Below are 12,861 nucleotides of genomic sequence, written 5' to 3'. Positions count from 1 at the left end.
TTGATTGTTTTACCAGGAGTCTCAACCTTTGGCTGTCTTCTGCTTTTTCAAATACATAAAAGAGAATTCTGAGCCAATCTCAATCATTAAAGCCGAATGAATATATTTAGCAGACACCCTAGGTAAAAGAATGGAAAAAGTTTTTTAGCACTGAACACACCCAGACCAAATACAGTTAATTAAAAGTAGAGCTATAGGTTTGTGAGGACACTTTGTAATTTTTCTAGATAGCTGAAAATGTGCTTATTCTCCAGGTTACAGTCTTCCTAAAAGCTAAAAAATTTGTGACTGAGTGAAGTGTTATGGATTGATTTAGGATTAGCCTTTTATATAGAAAAATGATCTTTCTAGTTTCAGGTGTTCTTAACTTTTCAGGCATAATTGAGGTTAAGGACAATTTGGACAATGACAGATAAATTAAGGACCTAGTCTACTGGAGAAGTCAGCAGAGTTTGTAAACTCCATCAACCAGTTACCTCTAGTTGAAGTTCCTTCAGTGAAGGTGGTGGAGTTTAAAAGTTCTTTATCAAAGAATAGATTTATTAAGGAAGGCTAAACCAAGGAAAGTCAGTGTGAGTTGGGTATGTAACTCCATTTCGTTCCCTTTGGCAATCCTAGTCCTCATCCTTAACTTGGTCTTTCTTAACAGATCTGTCCTTACCTAATGGAAATTGCTTTATACAGAAAGCTAATAGGCTTGTGGAGCTTTCAATCTCCTCCAGTTTCTCTAGAGAAACATGTAAATCAGCAGGAGCTGATTTGAATTCTCTCTCCACACCTAAATTTTTTTTACATTGTTGTTTTATTTTGTTTGTTTTTTTTAAAAAGTACATTGAAGGGTTAAAATCCATGTGCATTTTATATAACAACATGGTATATAGATTGTGCCAGCTCTTTTCCAGACCTGAAGTCCAGAGTATGATCGCGAGACCAGAGGCCTAGCAAATAGTGATTAGCTAAGAGAAAAACAGAATAACAAGATAACATTACCTTTGCTAAGATATGCCTGGTCAAATAGAAATGCCAGATGTTGAAGCAATAACTGAATAATTATGTTTCATCCAATGTTTCAAATTGAACAAAGGATCCCTGTTCCTATTGTGTTTCTCTTGAAGGGAAAACAGTCTTCCCACAGATCCAACCTTGAGTTTATGAAAACTGGCACATGTCAGTATAAGATATGGTATCCTTCCACCTCCCTTCCAAGGGACCAATGCCCTGCCTTAAGACATAAAGGAGACAATCTGTATTACCATATCTGGGGGCAGGATAGCTCAGTGGTTTGAGCATTGGCCTGTTAAAGCCAGGGTTGTGAGTTCAACCCTTAAGGGGACCACTTAGGGATTTGGGGCAAAATCAGTACTTGGTCCTGCTAGTGAAGGCAGGGGGCTGGACTCAATGACCTTGCAAGGTCCCTTTCAGTTCTATGAGATAGGATATCTCCATTAATTAAATTTAATTCACTGTTTCTTTGCTTTAACCCCTAGGAATGTACCTGTTGGACAACCAAAGGAGTTGCTCCATTCCTATGGACCCCAAATCAGAATTCAACATATATATATATTTTATATTAATAACCTTTTATCAAAGTATTAATTAAATGTTAACTTACTAACTTGAGATCATGGATGGAGATATTATGTAATCTTTTAACCATTGGCTAATGTGCTATCTTGTCTTGCTTCAAAACCTATCCCGGGGTGTGGAACTGCCTACCCCGCCACTTTCCCCCACCCATGGAAAATCTATATATTCTTTTGTAATCAATTGATTGACAGTGTCTCTGAGCCTAATAAGCCAGGTGACACTCCGCCAGCGCTATGTGTAATAAACTCCTATGCTTGACCTCTACATGGTGTGGATTTATGTCCTACATACATGTTTTAAGAAAGCAGGTGGAGAGAAAAGTAAAGGAACATGAAAGATGACACATTGACCTTTTAAAGGTCAGGAAATTCCAAGAGTTTTGATTGCCCCTCATAATCCTAAACTGAGCCGTTCTGCCTATACATAGTATGTTCTCTCCTTCTGTTCATTTTTAATTGTAAACTCATATAATATTGCATAATATCTTATTAAAAATTAATGAACAAATGTTATTAACATAAACAGAATAGGCAATCTATGGTGATGGGAACCATATAAGTACCAAGATGTGCACCACCTGGTTGATTGTAGCTCAACCTTGAAGTGCATTTACACCTTAAAAGTGACTCCACTGTAGTAATAGAAGTAATTGGCTTTCTGTGTTCTCTACATCTGTAACAATAATCTTAAATAAAAGAAGAAATCCTACTCATACATATCTTTAGAGTGTGATTAATTAGGTCTATAAAATATATGGAAAGAGATTCTGAACAATAAATTACCTGCTGAAAAATTCTCACATCCAAAACACTCAGTCCTGAGATTTCAAGAAAAACAAATATTCAATAACACATTGAGCCTTTGATACCAGATTATCTTCTAGAAGTAAAGGCAAACAGCTGTTGGGAAAGATAAAACAGAATGTCAATTAACAAACAGAGGTGATTGCACAAAATGCAGTTATCAAGAATTGTTTGTGGTAACTGAAAATCATATGCAGACCACATAATTGTCAAAATATACATAATTTTGACCATGATTTTGTACCTGACTAGGTACTGATCATATCGGTACTACCAGATGTTTGACTCATTGTGAAGTTTTATAGGAAATGACATAGAAGAATGTCAGAAGTTTGGTCTTCAACATAGAGAACTGGTCAATGAATTAACTCTTGCTAGATATGGGGCTTGGATCCTTCAGTCTTCTCATATCTCCAATGCCAGCTAGAGGTGAATGGCTAGAAAACGATTAGTAAATAATGTTAACCATAAGGCATGCCTCTCTTTGCAGAACCAGAGGGTAAAATTATCAATAGAAAAATATGGAATATGGAAATCTTTCAAAAAAACTTGTAAAGTTGCAAAAATGGAAATGTTCTCTATTTTCATTATGAAGTTAGCAAATCTTACCCGAAGAACTGCTGCCTCCCTCTTCTAGTTAAGACCAAAAACCTCTGGATCTGATTTACCACTGTGGTGTTCCAGTTTTACACTAGTTTAATGCCACTGGAATCCATGGAGTTACAGCAGCATAAAAATGGAGTGGTGAATCAGGCTCTATGGCTCTTATTTTACCTTGCACAGGCAACTCTCAATCTCCTGCTCAGCATTCTAGCAGGGAGAGGAGATTTGCTCCTCATGGGAGAGGTGGGGTAAGGTATGGGGAGAGCATATGAGGTGCATTTCTCATTTCTGAAATAAAACAAGAAAATCCTGTTATTTTTTTGCCATTGTATTGCAGGTGAAAATGATTCTGACTCTCAATGACATTTGTGTATGGCAATAGGTGTGCACTGATACTCTGTCTCTTAGGGTTTTCTATAGAGTCCACCAGGACCAGTGCAGGGATCAGAGAACTTGGGTATTGTGCTCATGGCCCTGAGGAGATGGGCCACTGCATTCTGTATTGCTTCCAACTGCCCCCCAGCCACAATGAATTACAGTAGTCCCCAGGCTGCTGGTGACCAAGGAGTGGGTCATTGTGGCCAGATCCTTAACTGAGAGGAATGGGCAAAGCAGGCACTTCTCATATTCAGGTAGTTCAAAGGGTGAGCCCGTAAATGCCCCTGGAGATTACTTATGCCAGTCATATGAACAATCCCAGCAAGGGAGGGTATATGCTAAAATACATTAAAGGAGGCTATGCTAAAATACACAGCTTATGCCCTCTGATCCTAGACCCAGCCCCAGGGTACATCTATACTTACCTCCGGGTTCGGCGGTAAGCAATCGATCTTCTGGGATCGATTTATCACGTCTTGTCTAGATGCGATAAATCGATCCCAGAAGTGCTCGCCATCGACGCCGGTACTCCTGCTCCGCGAGAGGAGTACGTGGAGTCGACGAGGGAGCCTGCCTGCCGCGTGAGGACCCGCGGTAAGTACCTTGTAGTTCGAACTAAGGTACTTCGACTTCAGCTACGTTATTCACGTAGCTGAAGTTGCGTATCTTAGTTCGAACTGGGGGGTTAGTGTGGACCAGCTCCCAGAGTGCCCTCTCTATAGCTTTGGTCACAGAGGATGTGTAAAGCTTAGATTTGACAAATTTGAAGGGAATGTGCAAAAGCTATGTCTCGCAGTCCATCTCCCAAAACCTCTGGCTTTCAGACATGTGCATACACACAACCCAAAGCCTGAATTTGACCCTAGATAAATAATGAGACTTTAAACCTAAATAATCGAAAAGGTAAGTATGGATTTACACTGCTCATTTTATATATACTGATTGTGCTACATCTGATATCTTCAGACTTCAACTGAAGCATCATGTTGAGTCCAAGATCTCCCCTTCAGGACTGGATTAGGAAATTAGGTTGGCTGTAGGATAAAATGCAAGTTGGCAAATACCAAGAATATATTTTTAACACACTAAACAAAAAAAAAGTCAGAAGAAAACAAAGTGCTGTAATATAAATCATACAGGTGTGTAAATAACTATTATTGACAAAATATCTTTGTAATTATATTACTCAGTACAGAAGTATTTAATATTAATTTAGTTGTAACTAAACATTGTTATTCAAATGTGAAGATTCTTATTAATGGAGAGCTATATCTATTTTCTTGTCCAGCTATTCTAGATCCTTAGGTTGTATGTACATTATTTCCTGGCATCTTTCTTTCTAGTATGTAATTTGCATATTCTATACAGTTAAATATGCACCCTGTGTACTACAATTATGTAAAAGCAGCAAAGAGTCCTGTGGCACCTTAGACTAACAGACGTATAGAAGCATGAGCTTTCGTGGGTGAATACCCACTTCTTCGGATGCAATTATGTAAGGCTCTGTCTGGAAACACTTATGCACATGGGTCACTTTATACTCTATTGAATACATTGGCACTATTCATTTGTATGAAGATATTCACAAGCGTGTTTGCAAGATCAGGACCTGAGACTGGATCTTGTTGATTTAAATAAAATTAAAATATAATTTAGTGAGTATTATAACCAAGGCATAGAGTGAAGTAAGGACCCCATCCCCTTGTGCAGCCCATGGCAGGGCCCAAAGCATTTACAGCCCCAGCATCTAGATGCTTCTCCTTGGGAGCAACTCGGCAAGGGGACATGGTAAAGAATAGGCAGAGTCATGGCTCGTCTTCTCAGTGTACCAGTCAGAGAGCTTTGGCTAGCCTCACAGGAGGAGTATGCTGCAACCCAAAAAGGGGTATTGCATGTTACATGCCCTCCCTACTCTCAGGACAGCTGGTAAGCACTGTGTACGTCTGAGGCATGATATCTCAGGTGGTCAACCTCATGCAGTATGGATTCCAAACCTCTCCTTACTTCAGGCATAAATCAGGTCCTGACTATGAAATGATAATCAGAACTATTATTTTGGTACTTTCTTTCCAATTTAGTAGCCAACATTTGTATTCCCCACGTTATGGGTCAGAATGTGGGATGGCGAATGTTAATAACATTTGATTTAGCTGTGTGCCTGAAGCCACACTGTTTGGCACATCCATGAAAAAAGTCACAGCCTGCCAAAAGTAGTATGTCAAGGGCATTCAATATAGTTTGTCTACTTCAAAAGTAAAACAGCAAAAACAGTTTGACATTCGGCTCAAATGCCAACAACCACAGACCTCAGATTTCACATTCATTATGCACTTCACTAAGAAGGACGGCTGGGATGAAATGATATCCAAATCTGGTCCAGAGAGGAGTAAAAAAATGGAGAGGAAGATTCCTACCAGCTTCAGTTCAGATCAAAGTGGGATGTGCCTATATATGGCCAGCCATGATGGAAAAATAGTGGGTCAGAGATTCATAAAGCATAGCAGAGTGCTTCATCTCTTAGGAGAACAATAAAATCCCTGATATGTGCCATATTGCTTCCCTAGGAAAAGGCAGAAAGTTGAGGAAAATATTTGTTATTAATAACACTTTTAAAAGAAAATTAAATAATGTATTTATTAACTTTCTGGAGATGTTGTAAGACCCATCTTTTATCCCAGGCACTGGGATGAAGGTTGCCTGAGAACTTAGGGGAACTTGTATATTATTTTGGAATTTTATTTGCCATTTGGACAATCATAGGTGTAAGGTTTTATGTGGGGATGTAGAGGTTTGTCTTTATATCTATAATACTGATGAGACTGTAATTTTAACTGTTATAAGGTTGCAGATATGATGTGTGCCTGTTGAACTGTATACATTTTAATATGGGTAAAGTGAATAATTTAAAAACTGTTAGTTCCCCAAAATGTGACATCTAAGACCTCTGTCCTGCAAACACATATTTACTTAATTTTACCCATTTGATTGCCCCACTAACTTCAATAGAATTATTCACATGAGTAAAATTAAGCATATGCATAAGTACTTGTAGACCTAAGTCTAAGGCTGGGGACTACATGGAAAAATAAAATACAATTGAGATTATAACATGAGCTAGTTTAATAAATGTGAACAATAGGAAGTTATAAATAACTTGATGTGAAAGATCTTCAATACATTTAAATGACCCAATTCAGCTACCTTTACTCTCAACAAGTTTATTATTAGTATTTATTATTTTTATTATAATAGTGTGTAGACACCCAAGCCAAGACCATGCCCTGTTATGCTAGAGACAAGATAGGTGAGGTAATATCTTTTATTGGACCAACTTCTGTTGGTGGAAGGCACAAGCTTTCAAGCTTCACAGAACAATCCCTTAGGTCTGGAGATGGTAACTAGAGTGGCCAAACTAAACACCAAAGAAGTTGATCCAGTAAAAAGGTATTACCTCACTACCTTGTCTCTCTCATATCCTGGGACCAACTAGGCTACAACCACACTGCAAACTTCTTTGTGCTAGTCATTTTATAAACAACATTATAAAAGATGGTCCGTACCCAACAGAGCTTATAGTTTAAATAACTCAGTAGAAGCCTGCTCATGTGTATAAGGTACTATCATTGGGACCAAGGGTGACAGAACCTGGCCTCAAAATGAGGGGGAAACAACTTCCTTCACTGAAGTAACGGTTGAGAATCCTCACTTCCTCCCTATATGAGAGGGAAAGAAACTGTAAATTTAAGCTTAACGCTAGAGCTGTTCAATTTGTTTCAGCTACATTTTTCTCACCAAAAAATGTCTTTTTCATAAAAATGGAAATGTCCGTGGAATATGTACATTTTCAACAAATTTTTTGGACTTTCATAAAAAAAATGTGTTTGTTTTTGTTTTTTCAGCAACAGAAAGCCAAAAAATTTCAACCAACAACCGAAACCTTTTCCTGTTTTTACAGTAATTTTGACTGAAATATTCCATTTGTTGAAATCCAAAAAAAGTTCAGGTTTTGATTTATTTATAAAACCTGAAAACTTTTGGAAAAAAATTATGAAAACATTTTCATTTTTATGAAAATTGTTCACAGGATCCAAAAAATGTCCCAACCAGCTTTATTTAACCCCACTTGAATTATACACATAACATAGTCTGTCTCATCAGGGTAATAGTTATAAAGATTGCACAGAGTCATCTCCTAAGTGTCAATTAGGAGGACTCAAGAGGACTGGATACTTAGCTGTGGAACTGGAGCGTATACTGAATTAACACTGTAACCATCTATGTACAATTTATGAATTCCAGTTTGATTTTATGAACTCAATGTATGTTTGTGTCCTCAACTGTCTTGCAACACACTTCTTGTGTTAAAAAGAAGGGGTGTGGCACCTGGGTGTCTGCCTCTGAATGAGATGAACATTAAGGACCATCAACAACTGAGTAAACTCTGCCCTAACAGAACAATGGTTATGCTCAAGACTGTGGCCAAATAACCCAGTTTTTCAAGTCTGGACTTCAGGTGGGTGGTAACGAAGAAACAGACTACTTGGCAGGGGACTCTGATTGGCTATGATGGGCTTGCGGCTGACCATAAGCATCACACGGCAAAGGGACTGGAAGGAATAAAAGAACCAGGTAGGCATGGAGCAGCTTGATCTTTCACTAACTGGAACACAATATTAAGCCAGTCCTGGAGGAGTGAGGTCCAGAAGAGGTTACCCGGAACCCTGAAAGGACATTGCCAAAATCACAAAGAATACTCAAGAGTGTTGAGGAAACTGAGGCAGGGAAGAATGGTGTACAGGTGTCTTTTATTTTGCATGGATATTTATCCCTTCTGCTGTCTAAAAATAAAGAGTACTGAGTTTAAAAATTCCTCTGCAAGATCTGCATCTTACTGGCTTCAACTATGATGTGTCCCTGAAGGGTTAAACTGTAAACCAAAGTACCCAGGAGGGTAAAGCTTGGAGGTGATTGTGCTCAAGCTATTGGTCACCCTTGAGGGATTCAGCATGAGTCCTGGGCCCTGCAGCACATATACCACTTTTGAGAAGAGGTGCCAGAAAGAGAGGCTATCCCCAAGGAGTAAGCCTAGAGGCCAAAGAAAGAGGCAGTGCCTGGAGCCTGTTTCAGTTCCTGGGATGCTTAAAAGCTACAGACCCCATGTGTGGGTCTAAACCCAGCAGCCTGGTGAGTGCCCAGCAGGGAGAGATTGAAGTGGCTATAACAAACCAGTTATCCACTGAAGGTTCATCACCATGAGGAATTTTGTGATTGTTCTACAGGTATAAGTACAACTTTTATAGTGTAAGATTTTTTTTTCAGTACAGCTAGGCAGTTATCTAATTATGTGACCACAGATCAAAACAAAATATATGCAAAAAGCTGGTTTTCAGTAATATGCAACACTACTATAGGCAAATGTATTGTAGTAACCAGAATCTAACCAAACTTTTCCAAAACATAATTATGGCTTAATGGCTCTTATCCTGAGCCATTAAAGGAAAAGGGGGCTTTGCCACTGACTCCAATGAGTGTAGAATCAAATATGAGGATTCCAAGAACATCATTTCAACATCCCACATCAAAGTTTCGTTCACCATAAATCTTCTTAAGGCTGAAGCAATGTAAAAAACACAGTAAATATAAGTCCCTGTTTCCACCCCCCTTGCTTGTTTGGTTATGCAACTCTAGCAAATAATCTGACAACACAAATATAAACCCTTTTAAATGTTGAAAGTGTCCTGATTACAAACGTATTAAATCTGTGTCCCTTTGCATAGGAACTCTGGTCTTGACAGGGACTAAAATGACGCTAAACCTCATCTGCTTTTTCAGTCAGATTTATACAGCCCCTGCTGTGTGGCATCTACCACTAAGCTGACATGCCAGAACAGTGGCTGAACAAAGAAGAAACCATTGTAAATGTATTTATTTTCTAAATCTGCATAAAATGAGTATTTCAGGGATGTACCATTCAACCTCTGACTTTAAAGTTTTGTTACCCATAATCAGCCTTAAATGTGGAGCATAATCACTAAATAGAGAAAAATTAGTAAAATTTTCATAATTCACTATGTAAAGCTAACTGTTAATATATTTTTAAAAAAACATTTTTGGAATTCCCCATAGCAATAAAATAACAAATATGAATACTTTTTTCAGAGGAAATTAGTGTACCTTGGGGACCAAATCACCCCCAGCTGCTGTTTTGCAAACCATGTTGTGTGGCAGCCTCCCCTACTTAGACATGCTAAAACAGTGCATGAACAAAGAGCAACTTTGGTACATGCATACATTTTCCAAATTTACATAAAATTAGAATTTCCAGAATGTGTAATGTGCCAGCCATCTCAAAGTGTTGTTAGTCCGATTCTTCCTTGAACTGGTTGGGGCACTATTGATTACTGGGTTTAAAATAATGTTAGGTTTCCCTACCATGCACATTGCAATTCAGAAAATGTCTTCTAATATTTAAAATAATTGATTCAGTGTGGCATTTAGAAACGTTAGGCATGTATTGTTTTACTCAAAAATTAATTTCTTCATCAGTTGTTTTGCATAGTGCTTTTCATTCCTGAAAAATGTTTAATATAGGAAGCCAATCAGATTCTCTAACACAGGTAGCTGCACAATCTGTTTCACTGACCATGATAGCATGCCTAGAGTATTTCCGTCCAGAGAGGTGTCAGCTGTTTAATCACATTATCTGACTCTCTCTTCAGTTTCTCTGGTTTAGGGGCATTTCAGACATGAAGAACATAATGCTATTGTGAATGTTAGTTCGTGTCAGAATTTTAGATTACTTTTCAATATCTAGAAATGAAACCTACAGTATGATTTATTGTAGCACTGGCCTAATGAGTGCTACTGGCAATGCTCATCTTCATTGCTGTTATTTTTAAGACAGACGCAGAAAGCGGGACTACAGAAAGAAAGTATTTCTCTGCAAAAGTAGGGTAAGCTACTATTCTAAATAAAAAAAAATACCAAATAAAAAAATCCAAATAAACACAATGGGCCAGAATAATCTGTTACACCAGTGTAAATCTGGAATAACTCAGTAGATATGACTTAAACCTTTCTCACAGCTAAGCTGCACTACATACTGTCTACTTTATTAGTGTATAATACAAGATTTGCTATAAAATCTTTCTATTTTCATTAAATTTAAAGAAAATGACCCAAACAATGTAGATTTTCTGTGTCTTCTGTAAGAACTTTCTGTTCAGGAAATAACATTGTGTATTGGAAATAGACACTTGAAAATCTGTTCACTTTGTTAATATTTGCATGCAAAAATCTTTCTTACAATTCATTGTGAAATGGTGAGATAAGAAACCTGGATCTTTCACAATTTTTTTAATTTGCACCAAAGAAAATTTTTACTATTTTTGTGATGGAAGTGGCAACCCTTATATAAAGAAGACTGTATTCCCATTCTAGTTTGGACCAACTAGTTTGGACCAATCTTTGAAAACTCGTGGCAATCAGGAGAGCTTTCAGATAATTGGAAAAAAAGGCAAATATAGTGCCCGTCTTTAAAAAAGGGAAGAAGGATAATCCGGGGAACTACAGACCAGTCAGCCTCACCTTCGTCCCTGGAAAAATCATGAAGCAGATCCTCAAGGAATCCATTTTGAAGCACTTGCAGGTAAGGAAGGTGATCAGGAACAGTCAACATGGATTCACCAAGGGCAAGCCATGCCTGGCCAACCTGATTGCCTTCTATGATGAGATAACTGGCTCTGTGGATATGGGGAAAGTGGTGGATGTGATATACCTTGACTTTAGCAAAGCTTTTGATATGGTCTCCCACAGTATTATTGCCAGCAAGTTAAAAAAAGTATGGATTGGATGAATGGATAGAAAGCTGGCTAGATCGTCGGGCTCAGCGGGTAGTGATCAATGGCTCCATGTCTAGTTGACAGCCGGTATCAAGTAGAATGCTCCACGGGTCTGTCCTGGGGCCGGTTTTGTTCAACATCTTCATTAATAATCTGGATGATGGGATGGATTGCACCCTCAGCAAATTCATGGATGACACCAAGCTGGGGGGAGAGGTAGAATAAGCTGGAGGGTAGGGATAGGGTCCAGAGTGACCTAGACAAATTGGAGGATTGGGCCAAAATAAATCTGATGAGGTTCAACAAGGACAAGTGCAGAATCCTGAACTTAGGAAGGAAGAATCCCATGCACCACTACAGGCTGGGGACCGACTGGCTAAATGGCAGTTCTGCAGAAAAGGACATAGGGATTACAGTGGACGAGAAGTTGGATATGAGTCAACAATGTGCCCTTGTTGCCAAGAAGGCTAACAGCATATTGGGCTGCTTTATTATGAGCATTGCCAGCAGATCGAGGGAAGTGATTATTCCCCTCTATTTGGCACTGGTGAGGCCACATCTGGAGTATTGCATTCAGTTTTGGGCCCCCCACTACAGAAAGGATGTGGACAAATTGGAGAGAGTCCAGAGAAGGGCAATAAAAATGATTAGGGGGCTGGGGCACATGACTTATGAGGAGAGGCTCAGGGAACTGGGCTTATTTAGTCTGCAGAAGAGAAGAGTGGGGGGGATTTGATAGCAGCCTTCAACTACCTGAAGGGGGGGGGGTTTCCAAAGAGGGTGGAGCTAGGCTGTTGTCAGTGGTGGCAGATGACAGAACAAGAAGCAATGGTCTCAAGTTGCAGTGGGGGGAGATCTAGGTTGGATATTAGGAAAAACTATTTCACTGGGAGGGTGGTGAAGCACTAGAATGGGTTACCTAGGGAGGTGGTGGAATCTCCATCCTTAGAGGCCCACCTTGACAAAGCCCTGGCTGGGATGATTTAGTTGGTGTTAGTCCTGCTTTGAGCAGGGGGTTGGACTAGATGACCTCCTGAAGTCTCCTCCAACCCTAATCTTCTATGATTCTATGATTCACCATTGTGTTATTCCATTTTTATTCCAGGGTAACTCCACTGATACAATTTGAAATTTTAACATTCAAAAAATTTCATTTGGCTCTTTTGGTTGGTCAAAGAAATTGGAGGGACATTTCAGAAAAATGTCATAAAATTTTCCCATTTATTATTAATTTCTTGACATTCCCAGCTCCTGGTAGTTTAGTGGGGCTTTCCACAACAACCTTTCAATTGTTTGTCTTCCTGGGAGTTATTTATAAGACTCAAAATCCTGTGTATCATTAGATGACTTTGTTTAAACCAGGATTCAAAGGAGGAGAGGTAGCGTGACAGTTTCCACCACATCTCCCAAATGATTTGGTAGGTTCTTCTGTTTTTGAGTCCCAAGCCAGTACATACTAGTGGGTCTAGCTCTTGAGTATGTTTCATCTGATGGCAAGTATTTGTTATGGTGTGTAAAAATTATTTTTTTCAGTTTTGCTTAAACTATGAGGCCCTTTATTTGAGATTTGGGGAAAACTGATTTTTCCCCAGATCAAATTTTCCAAACTGGAAGACATTTTTCATTTTTTTCATCAAGACTTTTTTCCT

The sequence above is a fragment of the Trachemys scripta genome, chromosome 1, assembly GCF_013100865.1.
Source record: "Trachemys scripta elegans isolate TJP31775 chromosome 1, CAS_Tse_1.0, whole genome shotgun sequence".
Taxonomy (NCBI): Eukaryota; Metazoa; Chordata; order Testudines; family Emydidae; genus Trachemys; species Trachemys scripta.
Note: the sequence above shows the minus strand (reverse complement) of the source record.